This window comes from Aquarana catesbeiana, linkage group LG05, assembly GCF_042186555.1.
Source record: "Aquarana catesbeiana isolate 2022-GZ linkage group LG05, ASM4218655v1, whole genome shotgun sequence".
In the NCBI taxonomy this organism is placed as follows: Eukaryota; Metazoa; Chordata; class Amphibia; order Anura; family Ranidae; genus Aquarana; species Aquarana catesbeiana.
The window spans coordinates 558,772,802-558,790,269 of record NC_133328.1 but is presented as its reverse complement, the minus strand read 5'-3'; the positions used below and the strand labels follow the sequence as shown (position 1 = coordinate 558,790,269).

General features: G+C 46.9%; 1 protein-coding gene across 2 annotated transcripts in view; it reads right to left on the bottom strand.

The window, feature by feature from the left end:
• Positions 1-10,347, bottom strand: part of WWP1 (WW domain containing E3 ubiquitin protein ligase 1) — a 280,186-nt gene extending 269,839 nt beyond the window's left edge. Inside the window, exon 1 of one of the 2 annotated variants that reach the window (XM_073631909.1) lies at positions 10,188-10,347. The gene's annotated coding sequence lies outside the window, so the exon portion shown is untranslated. The remainder of the gene's footprint in view (positions 1-10,187) is intronic. The other variant, XM_073631908.1, reaches the window with a different exon arrangement.
• Positions 10,348-17,468: the final 7,121 nt, after the last annotated feature.

The window sequence follows — 17,468 nt, the reverse complement described above, 5'->3', positions numbered from 1 at the left end:
ATCTCAAAGTGTTTTAAAGCTTTCATGTCCTGCTAGAAAGATTTCCCCTCATGTTCTGTTGACAATAGTCAGTTACAGGAAGGGATGGGAAGTCTCTCCCAGGACGACAGACACAAACTTGTTTAGTAGAGTGAGGAAAGGTTGGGCACCTTTGTGGGTGGTTTATTTCCTTCTTGGCTTGTCTGTCCAAGTGATCCCCGATCCCTTAACTGCCGACCACCCCATCCTCCAGAGCAGGAGGCATCTGTGCAGTAATGCCTCACACTTGGAATACATTCAAATCCATTTATGTCCACTTTGAGTGGAAACACACTAATAGGGCGTACACACGGTCGGACTTTGTTCGGACATTCCGACAACAATATCCTAGGATTTTTTCAGACGGATGTTGGCTCAAACTTGTCTTGCATACACACGGTCACACAAAGTTGTCGGAAAATCCGATCATTCTAAACGCGGTGACGTAAAACATGTACGTCGGGACTATAAACGGGCCAGTGGCCAATAGCTTTCATCTCTTTATTTATTCTGAGCATGCGTGGCACTTTGTCAGTTGGATTTGTGTACACACGATCGGAATTTCCGACAACGGATTTTGTTGTCGGAAAATTTTATCTCCTGCTCTCCAACTTTGTGTGTCGGAAAATCCGATGGAAAATGTCCGATGGAGCCCACACACGGTCGGAATTTCCGACAACACGCTCCGATCGGACATTTTCCATCAGAAAATCCGACCGTGTGTACGGGGCATAAGACAGGAAGTGTGCTACTGACTGGATCACCGGGCAAAAAAAAAACAAAAAACACACAAAAATGTTAAACTTTTGTTCCTGGCTTCAGATACACACAAAAGGTGACACAGACAGAAAGAGGTACATATCCATACCGATTTCAGAGACAGCAATAATAAATATATATATATATATATATATATATATATATATATATATATATATATATATATATATATATATATATATATATATATATATATATATATATACACATACACACACACATAAAAAGTTTGTAGATGCCATACTTATTGGGATTTTTTTTTTTTTCACCAAAGACATGTAGTAGAATACATTTTTGCCTAAATTTATGGAGAAATTTGATTTCTTATATTTTTTGTCGGATAAGTTTTATAACAGAAAGTAAAAAACCAAGTGGTGATCAAATACCACAAAAAAAAAAGCTCAATTTGTGTGGAAAAAAAAAATGATAAAAATGTTGGTTTGTGTACAGCGTTGCATGACCGAGCAATTACCAGTGAACCGCTTGGCTACTGCCCGCCACAGCTATACTGTGCAAATCACCATACTGGTACAGCGATTTGTGCACTAGCTTCTGTGGGTGCGCACGCCCCAATTGGCCAGCGGGGGAGCCAATCAGCAGGTCCGGCGGACTCAATGTCCACCGGCCGCCCGCGATCGTTCCCCGCAGAGACTAAAAGGGGATCTGCCGAAGTAAACAAGGCAGATCTCTGTTCTGACAGGGGATTACACTGAGATCTTGTCTTTCCGCGATGCAGGAAGACGGATCTCTGTGTTATCCCAGGCAGCCCATCCCCCCATACAGTTAGTAAAACACACCCAGGGAGCACAGTCAGTTAGGTGTCCGATCTGTCCGCCACAGTCCCACTAAAAATCTATCCCCTATTTTGTAGACGCTATAACTTTTGCGCAAACCAATCAATATACACTTATTGGGGTTTTTTTTACCAAAAACATGTAGCAGAATACATACTGGCCTAAATTGATGAAGAAATTTGATTTTTTCAATTTTTTTATTGGAAATGTTTTATAGCAGAAAATTTTTTTTCCCAAAATTTAAATTTTTTTTTGTTTATAGCGCAAAAAAATAAAAACTGCAGAGGTGATCAAATACCACCAAAAGAAATCTCTATTTGTGGGAAAAGGACATCAATTTTATTAGGGTACAGCGCTGCATGACCGTGCAATTGTCGTATCGCAAAAAATGGCCTGGTCATTAAGGGGGGTACATCATTCCGGGCTGAAGTGGTTAAAGTAACACAGTGCTGAATAGCAAAAAATGGCCTGGTCATTAAGGGGGAGGTACATCATTCTGGGGCTGAAGTGGTTAAAGTAGCACAGTGCTGAATAGCAAAAAATGACCTGGTCACGAATGCGGTCAAATCTTCTGGAGCGGAAGTGGTTAAATAAAGGCATCTGAACGAGTCAATGATTTTCTAAAACATTCATAAACGATCGATAGCTGCATTGCTGTATAAGAACAAATATAACAAATGCAAAATTAGGCAACAATCAGAGAAAGAGACAGACAGCGGAAGCTTTGTGTAGTGGAGGAAATCGGAGTAAAATATACAAGACGCAGACAAGCTACAAACATCAACAGCCTGTAAGACCTGGCACAGACATTTACTCAACACTTAAGCTGAAATAGCAACTAATGCAATCTACAGCTTCTTAAAATACCACGGCACATCACAGAGCATTGCATCCAAAGAAAAAAAAGACACAGCAATCCGGGGTAAATATAGTGACACGGCTTAACATGATCAGGCAATCAATATGCCATTAGGGCCCACATGACATGGCCACTTGAGTTCACCTGAATGGACAGGACATATTTAATAGACAGTACCCTACAATGCTAATCAGAGACCCGAGCTGGAAATCCAGACACAGGTGACATGTACCACACAGCCTGACAATCTGCAATCCAATGTCTTTCAGACACTCCAATATTATTAGCTGAAGATAATCTGCAGTATAAATGGTTATGCTCCACTCATCGCCGTAACACCCAGTCAGACAACCAGACCGAAAGAAAAAGAAGAGGGCCGGAGCATGGAGAAAGACTAGACAAATCCATCTCTGACAAGAGGAAACGCACCAAGGGTTTACAATAGCAACAAAGAAAGGTGAGAGCGCAAAATCCAACTATCCGGCTTATGTAATTATTGCAATGAGATGAGCAGTAAGATGAGCAAATGGCAGTAGTGAAAGGCAACCACTTAGAAATAATCTGTCACTGAAATATCCGACTTCTTGCTATGGGTCATGTATACAAATAAACAGATGTATTCAGTAAAGAGTACAAGAGGCTAAGTGCAGAGTTCACTAAAATCACTTTTGGACATTTGCCATGTAAAAAGAAAATTGCCTCAAATGATGTGTGCAAGGTGTAGCTATGGGTAACAATTGTGCGCCTGGGCACACCCTAATGACCCTGTGCTGTGTCCATTCCCCCTACGGCCCGGGCTTACCCCCCCCCCCCCCCCCGTGTTCACAGCGGGGGAAGGGGCTAATCAATATATATCATTTACCAGCCCCTTCCTTTTCCAAATGAACACACTCACTGTGTTCGATCATAAAGGAAAAATAGTAAACTGTTTACTATGCTTCGGTTTGTGAATGAACAGGAAGCCGCTCAGCACTGGGCACTTCCCATTCATTCACTGCCCAGTGCAGTTGAGGCTGCAGAGAAAAGGCATGTGTGTGTGAGCTTTGGGGTGCACATCCTAAAGCAATAGGCTGAGCACACCTATGGCCAAAGTACAGTTTAGGTTCTCAAAGTAAATGAGCACAGTAAACGAGTCACTCACTCTACACCTCATCCTGTGACTGGACGAGTGGAGATACTGACGTTCCACCAGCCCGCCTCTCCTCCATTCACAAAAGTGTCCTAAAAATATTACAAGACGTTTTGTGAATGGAGGAGGGTAGAGAGCGAACAGCATCCTTCACTGTACTAGAACTACAAGTCTCAGCTTCAGATGTTCAGCATTTACAGCAGTGTCTGTGATGAACGAAACTAATAGTTTTACCTAACGCAGCACACATGGCACACCCACCACAAACATTCTTCTTCCCGGGTCAAATTCTTCTGCGTTGACAATGGTACCTAACTGATGTCTAGATGAAGAGAAGTTGATTTACTAAAACTGGAGAGTGCAAAATCTGGTACAGCTGTATATCTGGTATCCAATCCAATCAGCTTCTAACTTCAGTTTTTCCAATAAAAACTTTGACAATAAAAACCAGAAGCTGATTGGTTTCTATGCAGAGCTGCACTGTCCAGTTCTAGTAAATCAACCCCAAGGTGTTTTCCAGCTCTTACAATGATCACTTCTATTTTTTATAAAGCCATTTAAACTGAATGCAGCTTAACACAGAATTAGTAGAGGGACAAATTTTACCCAAAATGGTGGCATTGCTCAGAGCAAGCAATAGGCTTCCTTTATTCTTTTCCTGGAAAATGAACATTTAAAGAGCAACTCCGGAACAAGGTAAAAGTTCTCGCTTGTAGTGGGGTGTCCAATAAAGGTAAAAGCAGCTTTTTCTGATCCCCAGTTCCCGTGGCTAATGAGGCTCCCCTATACTCCGACAGTGGACTGTCCCTTGCCGTACTCCTGTCCATTTCAATGCTATTATCCCTGCACTGGTCTTGAGGACATCAGAGGAATCCGACCGTCGGAGTACAGGGTTGAAGTGGCTGCACTTACCGATCTAGGAACCTGTGGGATCAGAGGTTCTGCTAAGTAGAGCACCTTTATCCAGTCCTATTAGACAAACTAGCAGTTAACCCTTGCATTGCAGGTGCAGCCCCAGTCCAAGGGAGGACTCACTTTACTGAGTAAAAGTTAATTGTTTGCGCTCCAGTTGAGACAAAGCTGATGCAACATCCATCTCTGCTACTTTATTCATTTCCCTAAAATCTGAATTATACCATTACAATCATTAGATTGTGTTTAGAAATGCCCTACAAATGACTGCAGGTCACGGAACAAGGTCTTATATTGTCACTGGGATGTCTCAGACCTGTAGGCTGGAATCATCGGTTTAAACTAAATGGCCCCAACGTGTGTATGAGAGCTCTGATTTTTATCCTACTAAATAAAGTACAGGGGGAAAGCAAACTAATAAATCAACAAAATATTAAAAATTGTTATATAAACATTACATGTATAGAAACAGTAATAACAGCATAAATGGACAGAATCATAACATATATAAAATAAATGCTTTAATAAACTTCGGCCCCTTTCACACATGCTATCTGATCAGGTCCGCCTGTTTTTCAGGTGGACGTTCCATGCACCTCTATGGAGCGACGGATGAAAGCTGTGACATGTCCGCTGACATCTGGTGCTATCCGATCAGCCAAATCCTGACGGATGGAAACCCCATTTTCCATCCGTCTGGCGGATCGGATGGAATCGGGTGAAAAACAGACAGGCGGATCCGTTTTTATCCGATCTCCCCATAGAGGAGAGTGGGGTTCTGACGGGTCTGTCTCTGCACAGTGAGCGGAGAAGGACGGACCAGTCATCTGCGGGATCAGTGGACATCAAAGGATCGACCCCAACTGAGCAAGGGGAGTCTGTCAAAACGGACGGCCCCGTGTATAAGGGGCCCTAATAATTCTATGTACAGCCAAAACTTTCTTTTCAACAGAGTTAAAGTGGAACTAATTTCATTGATTTAACAGTTTCAAAAAACAGTTTGATTCCCGGCACATGCAGAATGATAACTGTCACATTGGTTATGCTCTCACCCAAACTGTCAAACCACCCAATGGCTGGTGTCATAACTGATCACATGTGCAACATCATGGCAGTTACAGATCAAACAGAGGCCAAGATGGCAGCTTCCTTGGCTGAAAAGGATAGGAGGGTTTAGTTCTGCATTAAGCTGGCCATACATGGATTGAAATTCGGCCAGTTCAACAGGGACAATGTTGATCCATGTGTGGCCACTGCAGATGAACAAAAGTTGGTCTGCCGATTGACTTCTACTCAATCGCCCCGACAGATAAAAGCCACTTGATCATTGGTTACATCGCTGATCTGTGTATTCCGACCGGGGGGGGGCTCACTGTCAGGCTACAATGCTGCAGTGGAGGGGGGTTGGGAATCCCTATCCTCCTTGAATGTGTGGGATGGGGTAAAATCTGTCTAGTATTTTTTTTTTTTAGCTTGCTGGCTGAATGAGAAAAACAGTCTGTATTTTGTTGGAGAGATTTCCCCTCATTTCTTCACCTGGAGATAACAAGTGAGGAAAGACCTTTACAAAGTGAGGGAAAATCCTCACTAAGGATAAGAAGCTGCAGGCTAAATGCCGTATCTGGATGCCGCAGCCATCTGTGCCACAGTCACATCTACAATAGACTATTAGCTGCAACCAATTTGTTACAAGGACAGAAAAAAATGACTCTGGACACCAACTGCCTGTTCAGAGTCCTTCATCGCATGCAACCAGATGAACAAGTATGAGGCAGCCGCACTTCAAAAACATTAGATCCAACCAGGCTTTACTGAACCCAAATCTCTGCGACCAAGACCATATAAATGTAAAACGCAGGGCCAGTTCACACCAGATGCAGTTCTGTGCGATTTTTGGAATACATGGAAAAGACTGTGCATGCATTTTTAGTTCAAAAAAAAAAAAAAGTGCATGGAACTGCATCTGGTGTGAACTGGTCCTTTAGTGGGAAGGGCCTGTAGTTTGCCTATTTCCCAGGTTCAATAAAGCTATGACTAAGCACTCCTTGTAGTGCGAAACGCGTAAGCTTTGTTCCACTTTGCTGTAACCTGTATTTTGGATGACACCTTATTGAATAAACGCAAATACCTTTGGAGTGTGGCTGTCCAGAATTTCTTTAATGTCTAACAACCACAGCATTGCCAGCACCTGGACTTCTAGACTGAAGGAGATGCCTTTTACCTTGATCTGACCCACCTGGAGAGGTGATACTCTCTTCAATAAAGCTTGACAAGATCTGACATCATCAAGCAGTGCCGCTGCCTACCCTCATACTATCTTAGCAGAGTGCGGTCGTGCCCTCTGGCCGGTTCCAGAGGCACAGGAACTGTTTTCCTGCTTGGATCAGTGACACATCCAGTTTTCCTCTATCCCTTGGATGAGCAGATAATTGTGAACAGCAGCAGTGTCGGCCACCGATTTCTACCGGATACAAATCTGGCCGCAGCTGTTCGCACACACTGTGTGCACAGGCCCTTAGACAGCTGTCAACAGAACAGGACCCCCACCCTCATCTTCTGTTCTGGAGTCAACAGTAATATTTTGAATTGATCTCACTTGTGGCCTCATGGACAAGGGTACCCAGGTATAAATGGAGAAGGTGAACCTATCCAGCTGGAACACTCCAAGAAATAAGTTGTGCTCATACAGAACAGTGAACTGGGGACACCCAGCCATCAGCATCCAGTGCGACCTTTTCACCCGCTGAAGAGAAGTTGCTGCTTTCATGTATCAGTGTTTCAGTTTTCACTTTCAGAAAGATTTAGAAATCGTTCTTTTGAAAGATCAGTCCACCCAAAACTTGAAATGGAACTAAACCCATCAATTTAATGGTTTCCTAAAACAGTTACATTCAAGGCCACCAATGATAACTGTCACAGTTGCTTTTTTTTTTTCTCTCTCTCAACTGACCTGCCAAACCATCAGATGGCTGGTGTCATATCTGATCACATATCATATCTGATCACATGTGCAGCACCATGGCAACTGCAGATCAAACTGAGGCTAAGGTGGCAGCTTCCTTGGACAGGAGGGTTTAGTTCTGCTTTAATTGTTTTTGGCCAGTGGTTGTAAACCTTTCCACATACCCAGTAAAGTGATTTGTTTTCAGGTGATACACAGAGATTAAATAAATCCTCCTACATAAATTGTACATGTTTATCTGCAGTGTTTTCTTCTCTGTATCCATTCAAAGTCCAGAATTTATAAAGCTTGTCTGAGCTGTCAGAAAACAGGGGGCAGAGAGCTGAAGTAACACCCCGCAGAGCTCAGTGAGAAGCGCTCCGAGAGGGAGGGAAGGGACATACACACCCTGACACAGCAACAGATCTGAGGCCGCTCAGTCTTATACTGGCCATACACTACACGAAAAATCGTCCGAAAGTCGGTCATTTAGACAGTTTGTTCGTTTTTCGGCCAGTTAATAGGCACAAAATCGATAATCGTTGGGACATTTTTGAGCTGAAAAAACGAAGGACACGGTTGGAAATTTTCTGCCGAACAATAAATTGAAAGGTTAATGTGTTTCCCGTCCGAACTGTCTGCACTAGGTATATGTAAAAAAACAAACAAAAAATGCACTCATTTATATCCACTGAACGATTGATCGGTCATTACAGGATGGCACTATCGTTTGCGCTCACGGCCGAATGTTCATTTTTCGAAAATGAATTTGGCCGATTTTTCGTATAGTGTATGACCAGCAAAAGGCTGTGTGCTGGAGGTCCCTCCACTGTCACCTTTCTTCTCTTGGTGTCAGGAAAACTTGTCACAAATAATTCACGCTGATAGCAGAAGAACAAAGCAGCAGACAGAAATGACACTTAGGCCCCTTTCACACTGGGGCGGTAGGGGGCGTCGTCGGTAAAACAGCGCTATTTTTAGCGCTGTTTTACCGCGGGATTTGGCCGCTAGCAGTGCGGTTTTAACCCCCCGCTGGTGGCCGAAAAAGGGTTAAAACCCCTCGTATAGTGTGGCTATAGCGGTATAGCCGCGCTGTCCCATTGTTTTCGATGGGCAGGAGCGGTTTAGGAGTGGTGAATACACCGCTCCAAAGATGCGGCTGACAGGAGATTTTTTTCTTCTCCTGCCAGCGCACCGCTTCAGTGTGAAAGCCCTCGGTCCCCCCCACAAGGGCCCGCCGGACAGCGAGTCAAGAAGGCCCCCCCCACAAGGGCCCGCCGGACAGCGAGTCAAGAAGGCCCCCCCCACAAGGGCCCGCCGGACAGCGAGTCAAGAAGGCCCCCCCCACAAGGGCCCGCCGGACAGCGAGTCAAGAAGGCCCCCCCCACAAGGGCCCGCCGGACAGCGAGTCAAGAAGGCCCCCCCCACAAGGGCCCGCCGGACAGCGAGTCAAGAAGGCCCCCCCACAAGGGCCCGCCGGACAGCGAGTCAAGAAGGCCCCCCCCACAAGGGCCCGCCGGACAGCGAGTCAAGAAGGCCCCCCGGACAGCAAGTCAAGAAGGCCCCCCGGACAGCAAGTCAAGAAGGCCCCCCCGAGGGCCCGCCGGACAGCAAGTCAAGAAGGCCCCCCCGAGGGCCCGCCGGACAGCGAGTCAAGAAGGCCCCCCCGAGGGCCCGCCGGACAGCGAGTCAAGAAGGCCCCCCCGAGGGCCCGCCGGACAGCGAGTCAAGAAGGCCCCCCCGAGGGCCCGCCGGACAGCGAGTCAAGAAGGCCCCCCCGAGGGCCCGCCGGACAGCGAGTCAAGAAGGCCCCCCCGAGGGCCCGCCGGACAGCGAGTCAAGAAGGCCCCCCCGAGGGCCCGCCGGACAGCGAGTCAAGAAGGCCCCCCCGAGGGCCCGCCGGACAGCGAGTCAAGAAGGCCCCCCCCGAGGGCCCGCCGGACAGCGAGTCAAGAAGGCCCCCCCGAGGGCCCGCCGGACAGCGAGTCAAGAAGGCCCCCCCGAGGGCCCGCCGGACAGCGAGTCAAGAAGGCCCCCCCCACAAGGGCCCGCCGGACAGCGAGTCAAGAAGGCCCCCCCCACAAGGGCCCGCCGGACAGCGAGTCAAGAAGGCCCCCCCCACAAGGGCCCGCCGGACAGCGAGTCAAGAAGGCCCCCCCCACAAGGGCCCGCCGGACAGCGAGTCAAGAAGGCCCCCCCGAGGGCCCGCCGGACAGCGAGTCAAGAAGGCCCCCCCCACAAGGGCCCGCCGGACAGCGAGTCAAGAAGGCCCCCCCCACAAGGGCCCGCCGGACAGCGAGTCAAGAAGGCCCCCCCGAGGGCCCGCCGGACAGCGAGTCAAGAAGGCCCCCCGTACAGTGAGCTGGTCACTCAGTCTGCTGGCTTTTCAGTGCCCCCTGGTTGGCCTGCCCACATGACTGCCAGTCGGGTATCCCCTGAGGCCCACCAGGCAGCAGTGAAAAGCCAGCAGACTGAGCACAGAGTGACCCATAATGTCCCCAACCTGAGGGTCAGGCAGATGGTACAGACAGTCCTCCTCCTCCCAACTGGACAAGACACATTCAATCAGCAGACGTGTGGCAGAGCATAGAGGAGCCGGGTACCTCAGCACACAGCCATAGAATGCAGGGAGCGGGCCCCGGTGCCAGCGGTGCTCCCCGTATATCCGGGCAGTGTGCTCACACAATACACACAGGACAGGGTGTGGGGGATATACACAGAGGGGGGAGGGGAACACTGCTTCACACACCGTACCTACCAGGGCGGACGTCCCGTCCTCGGCCTCCCCTACCCGGGCCGACCGCTTCCTCTCCCCAGTCACCGTCCGCCTCACACTCTCCCTGCGATCTGCACCTCTGCGGCCATCGCACGGCTCCACCCCCCTGTCCCGCCTCCAGCGCCTCATCCACTAGCCGGCCCGCGTGACGTCACCGCCCCACAGCCCAGTCGAGGCGCCTGAGATCTGTGCGGGGTCGTGACGTCACTCTGTGCTAGTGCTGCTTGTGTGCAGCGCGGTGTACGGTTGTGTATGGAGAGGGATCATTACACCTAGGAATGTCATCATTACACCTAGGAATGTCATCATTACACAGGCTGACATTAGAATGTCACTATCTATGCTACAAGCCAGATCTGGCTACATTCACACCGGCCATCTGAGTTTAACTAAAGAAATAAAAAGTATAAACAAACTTTAGGCCTCATACACAATGGGGGATCATCCCCTGAGCCTCAGATTCCAGCCTTGGTACCAGTGGCAGCTGGTGCTCAAAATGTTTGCGGGAGCGCAAACAAACGCAGCTACTATGCCCATCAAATGCATCCACTGTGCCATCAAACGCAGGCTCAGATTTCAGCCTTGTTACCAGTGGTGGCTCATGCTCAAAATGTTTGGGGGGGGGTGCAAACAAACGCAGCCACTGTGCCCATCAAACACAGCCACTGTGCCATCAAACGCAGCCACTGTGCCCATCAAACGCAGCCACCGTGCCATCAAACACAGGCTCAGATTTCAGCCTTGGTACCAGTGACGGCTCATGCTCAAAATGTTTGGGGGGGGTGCAAACAAATGCAGCCACTGTGCCATCAAACGCAGCCACTGTGCCCATCAAACGCAGCCACTGTGCCCATCAAACGCAGCCACTGTGCCAATAAAACGCAGCCACTTTGCGCATAAAACGCAGCCACTGTGCCCATCAAACGCAGCCACTGTGCCCATCAAACGCAGCCACTGTGCCATCAAACGCAGGCTCAGATTTCAGCCTTGGTACCAGTGGCGGCTGGTGATCAAAATGTTTGGGGGGGTGCAAACAAACGCAGCCACTGTGCCCATCATACGCAGCCACTGTGCCATCAAACGCAGCCACTGTGCCATCAAACGCAGCCACTGTGCCCATCAAACACAGCCACTGTGCCCATCCAACGCATCCACTGTGCCATCAAACGCAGCCACTGTACCCATCAAACGCAGCCACTGTGCCCATTAAACACAGCCACTGTGCCATCAAACACAGGCTCAGATTTCAGCCTTGGTACCAGTGTCGGCTGGTGCTCAAAATGTTTGGGGGCGCAAACAAACGCAGCCACTGTGCCCATCAAACGCAGCCACTGTACCCATCAAACGCAGCCACTGTGCCCATTAAACACAGCCACTGTGCCATCAAACACAGGCTCAGATTTCAGCCTTGGTACCAGTGTCGGCTGGTGCTCAAAATGTTTGGGGGCGCAAACAAACGCAGCCACTGTGCCCATCAAACACAGCCACTGTGCCCATCAAACGCAGCCACTGTGCCCATCAAACGCAGCCACTGTGCCATTAAACGCAGCCACTGTGTCAATCAAACGCAGCCACTGTGCCATCAAACACAGCCACTGTGCTCATCAATTGCAGCCACTGTGTCCATTAAACGCAGCCACTTTGCCATCAAACGCAGCCATTGTGCCCATCAAACGCAGCCACTGTGCCATCAAATGCAGGCTCAGATTTCAGCCTTGGTACCAGTGGCAGCTGGTGCTCAAAATGTTTGGGGAGGCGCAAACAAACTAAAAATTTTTGAAAAAAAAAACATCAATTGCAGCCTCACTGTGCCCATCAATTGCAGCCACTGTGCCCATCAAAAGTTGCCACTGTGACCCCCCCGCCCGCTCGCCGTCTGCCCGGCACTTACCCTGTCTCAGTGGCGAGTCAAGCAGTGGGTGATAGTGGAAAACGATGCAATCTTGCAGCAGGTCAGACAGCGGCTCCTGTGTCCTCCATGCGTCTCCTTCCCTCCTCCTGATAGAGAAAGAGAATATTCACTTTTCTAACACACCTGGGTGGACTGCGAGCGCAATGCTTTGGGCTCCGAGTTCACCTTTTTTGAAGCCTATTAGAGCCTATGGCTCTAATCAGGTGCTTCAAAAATACACCCCGTCGCTGAATAAGGGGTGGTGGCGACCATGGATAAGTTCATGCAATGCATAAATCTATCCATTATACACAGAGGGGGTGGCTTGAGAGAGGGGGCGGCGCTTATTGGATGCACCGCAAGGTTTAGGAGTGTGTCTATGGGAATGTTTGACCATTCTTCCAGAAGCACATTTGTGAGGTCAGGCACTGATGTGGATGAGAAGGTCTGACTCGCAGTCTCCGCTCTAATTCATCCCAAAGGTGTTCTATCTGGTTGAGATCAGGACTCTGTGCAGGCCAGTGAAGTTCCTCCACCTCAAACTCGCTCATCCGTGTCTTTATGGACCTTGCTTTGTGCACTGGTGCACAGTCATGTTGGAACAGGAAGGGGCTATCCTCAAACTGTTCCCACAAAATTGGGAGCATGAAATTGCAGAGCAGCGCTATTCAATTGAATGGGTCTTGTTGAACAGGGGTATAATTCATGCCATCGCTGCAAAGCATAGCATCTGTTGCTAAAGGGGTTAGCAGTTGGTGGGCGGTAAAAGCACAGCTGAACCATGGAATTTTAACACCCCTCAACCTCGCATATGAATGAGCGCTACGGATTCATTCACACGTTACTCTGGCCGTGTGAATGAATGGATTGCTCATGTGGCTGGAACCGCCTGTTACTCTAATGCCTGATGCACACAATGAGATTATCGAACGAATGATCGTCTGTTTTTTTTTTTTTTTTTGCATGCTAATCTCAGATCAAACCTGAAGAGTTTACTAAAGTCACGAAAATTCTCGTACGACAGAATAAAAATTTGGAAGTGATGTCATGTGTTGTAGTGTATTTGCATTGCATTTTCGAACGCCAGCTGTACTGCTAAAACAAAAATCGTACGATCTGGTATCGTACAAAAATAAAATTCGTGCATGTCTGATCAAAATAATATCAGACGAACTGTCAGCACCCCGGCGATCGGCTCCTTTTTTCTCGAACACAGCTCTGTGAGTGTAAACTGTTAAGCAGGGAATGAAAACAACTAGATCCCCAGTAAAAGCAGAACACAGTACACACATAAACACTTGTTTGGCACATATTTAACCCTTTGATCACCCTAGATGTTAACCCCTTCCTGACCAGTGCCATTAGTACAGTAACAGTGCATACTATTAGCACTGATTACTGTAATAATGCCACTGGTGATGTCTGTGACAGTTACTTCCCCTTAGTGTCAGTAATGCCGCGTACACACGGTCGGACTTTTCGACCGGACTGGTCTGACGGACGCCGATGGACCAAAGCCGGCCAACATTCCGGTCGTGTGTGGGCTTCACTGGTCCTTCAGCGGACTTTTCCAGTCGCAAATCTGACGGACTTTAGATTTGGAACATGCTTCAAATCTTTACATCGTAACTCCGCCCGACCCAGAAATCCGCTCCACTGTATGCTAGTCCGACGGACAAAAACCAACGCTAGGGCAGCTATTGGCTACTGGCTATCAACTTCCGGTGTACGTCATTGTGACAGACCTAGCCGGGACAGAGACTGTTGGAGAGGACTGAATGCAAGCCTCTTGGCTTTTGATTATGGGCCCTGGATTTTCAAGGGAACAATACTCTTTGTGAGGTGAATTAGAAATCCAGTCTGAACTGTACTAATCGGACTCAGTCGTGTATATATGTATATATTGTATGTTGTTTGATTCTGTTGGGGACTCCTTGCTGTGGTCATTTGGGATTTGTGTCCCTGAAGAGGGAGGGGGGATTCCTCCAGCAGCCCCCTGCTGAGAAGACTGATTCATTCTGTTGGGACACATCCTGTGAGGAGATGCTGGTGTCATCAACTCCAACTACCTGTGTTTATGTTAATTGAATGAGCTGATCACATTGTCCTCTATACAATGTAGGAGACGGGACGACTCCTATTGGAGCTGCTGCTATTGTGAGAAAATGTCCTGTGATAATTAACTCAGTCTGGGCAAAAGGTCATGTCTCAGTCACCTAGGCTGTATAAAGGACTAGTTAATTAGCTCATGTTAATTAGGTTAATTAGGTTACAGTTGTATTGTTAGAGGAGGTTCCAACGGCATATAAAGTCTTGTAATTTTGATTCTAAATAAAGTGAGTTCATGTTAGCAACAAGCAAGTGTCGCCTTGTTTTGTGCTCAGAGAGGTTGGAATATCTGATATCTGTATACAGACTGGGAGGAAGTGGTATATGACAGAAGCACTCAAGCGGAGTGAGGGACGTTCCGTGACAGTCATCACGTACGAATCCGTCGGACTTTGGTGTGATCGTGTGTAGGCAAGTCCGTTCGTTAGAAAGTCAGTCGAAAGTACGCTGGAAAGTCTGTCGGACCAGTCTGGTCGAAAAGTCCAACCGTGTGTACGCGGCATTAGTGTCAGATAGGCTGCCGCAATATCGCAGTCCCTTTAAAAATTGAGGATCCCCACCATTACTAGTATAAAAAAAAAAACATAGTTTGTAGACATTTTAACTTTCACGCAAACCAATCAATAAACACTTATTGGGATTTTTCTTTTACCAAAGACAGAGCAGAATACATTTTGGCCAAAACATTTTTAAAGAGATTTGATTTTTTACATTTTTTTTTAATGGGATATGTTTTATAGCAGAAAGTGAAAAATATTGTTTTTTTTTTTCAAAATTGTCAGCGTTTTTTCATTTGTGTAATAAAAAATCCAGAGGTGATCAAATACCACCAAAAGATAGCTATATTTGTGTGAAAAAAATGATATAAATTTTGCGTTGCATGACCACGCAATTGTCAGTTAGAAATAGCGCAGTGCCGTATAGCAAAAAATAGCCTGGTCATGAAGGGGGTAAAACCTCTAAGTGGCTAGAGAAGAGCTATCAGCACTGTAAAATTAAACTACACTGGAAATAAGTGGTTTAAGGGACAGTATTTATTGATATACACCAACTTTTCATTCCATTATTACCTCTTATCAATGACCAGCCTATCTTTAGCCTTAGACTGGCCATACACTATACAATTTTCTTATTCAATTTCCTTTAGCTTTACCTTCAACTATGTAGTGTAAGGGCTTGCCTGATTGCATACAAATAAAAGGGTTTATGTTTGACATCATATTATATGGTTTTGGTAAATCTAAAGGAAAGTTGAAAAAGAAAATTGTATATTGTATGGCAAGCCTTAAAGTGTATCCAAGAGCTAATCCACACGAGTGCTCAGCCTTGTGTCATTTACTTTTTTTACAGTGCTGAGCTACATGCAGGCAATCTACCGAAAGTGAACGAGTATGCATCTGACTCACCTGCACAACCAAGTCCAAGTCCATGCACCTGTCCCTGTGTACCTGTCAAACTTAGCTGTCCAGGTGAGGTACCATTCACTTTTTCTTTTCTTTCGGATAAAGTGTAACTAACTAAAATGTTACTAACTGCTAAAACCAACAGCCAGTACTCCATACTCCTACTACTTGACCGCTCTGCGGCCTTTGATACTGTTGACCACCCGCTCCTTCTCAATAAACTACATTCCCTTGGCCTCCGAGATTCTGCTCTATCCTGGTTCTCTGCCTATTTATCACAGCGCTCCTTCAGTGTTACCTACAACTGTCTCCTCCTCTCCATTGCCCCTTTCTGTGGGGGTCCCCCAAGGCTCGGTTCTTGGACCCCTTCTCTTCTCTATCTACACCTCCTCCCTTGGTCACTTAATAACCGCCCACGGCTTCCAATACCACTTATACGCTGATGACACCCAAATCTATCTGTCTACTCCTCACCTCACTCCTTCAGTCTCCTCCCGCATTACTAACTTTCTAACTGACATATCAGCATGGATGTCGCACCACTTCCTTAAACTAAATCTCTCTAAAACTGAGCTATTAATATTCCCCCCCCCCCGCCCGTGCCCCCCTCCAGGACTTTTTCATCAAAATCAACAATGCAACCATCAGTCCCTCCCCTCACACCAGGGTACTAGGTGTAATCCTAGACTCTGAATTGTCATTTCAGCCTCAAATCCAATCGTTGTCAAAAGTTTGTAGAATTCACCTCCGTAACATCTCTAAAATTCGCCCCTTTTTAACAAATGAAACCACCAAGCTCCTCATTCACTCCCTTGTTATCTCTCGCCTTGACTATTGCAACTCCCTTCTCATTGGCCTGCCTCTCCATAGGCTACCCCCTCTTCAGTCTATCATGAATGCTGCTGCCGGACTTATCCACCTTACCAACCGCTCAGTGTCTGCCAACCCTCTACTCCAATCCCTACACTGGCTCCCAATCACCCAGCAAATTAAATTCAAAATACTAACCACAACATACAAAGCCATTCACAACTCTGCTCCGAGCAACATCACCAATCTTGTCTCCAAATATCACCCAAATCGTCCTCTCCGCTCTTCTCAAGACCTCCTACTCTCAAGCTCTCTTGTCTCCTCCTCTCATGCCCGTCTCCAGGATTTCTCCAGAGCCTCTCCCATCCTCTGGAACTCGCTACCTCCACCTGTCCGGCTGTCCCCTACTCTTGCTACCTTCAGCCAATCCCTGAAAACTCATCTCTTCAGGGAAGCCTATCACGTCTCCAACTAATCTTTTACCACTTCCTTCAGCTCATTCCCCACAGTTACAAACTTTTGTACCACCTGTCCCACCCTATTAGTTTGTAAGCTCAGCTGAGCAGGGCCCTCCTAATCCTCTTGTATTTTATTGTATTATAACTGTATTGTCTCCCTTTTATATTGTAAAGCTCTGCGTAAACTGTTGGCGCTATATAAATTCTGTATAATAATAATAATAATAAAATGGACAGGGATGCTGTCTATGTCCCCATTGGATAGATTCACCTTCTCTATGTGTATTGTTTACCATTATTACTGAGAGTGAAAGTAAAAGAAAATTCCAAATTTTGGGCTGTCACCACAACATGTATAGAGGGGAAATCTTACAATGGGGACATTAGTTCAACCAGGGATTCCCTCACTTTGCAGAGATTTCCTCTAACTTTATGTTTTGACTATGAGACAGGAAGTGAAGAGAAATCTCCCCAATAGGACACAAAAGGCAAAAAACTTACAGGGGTAATAACCCCCATACTCTATTCACAATGAAAAAGAAGTTTTACCTATAGTTCTACTTTTATGAAAACTGCAGATTTAAACAT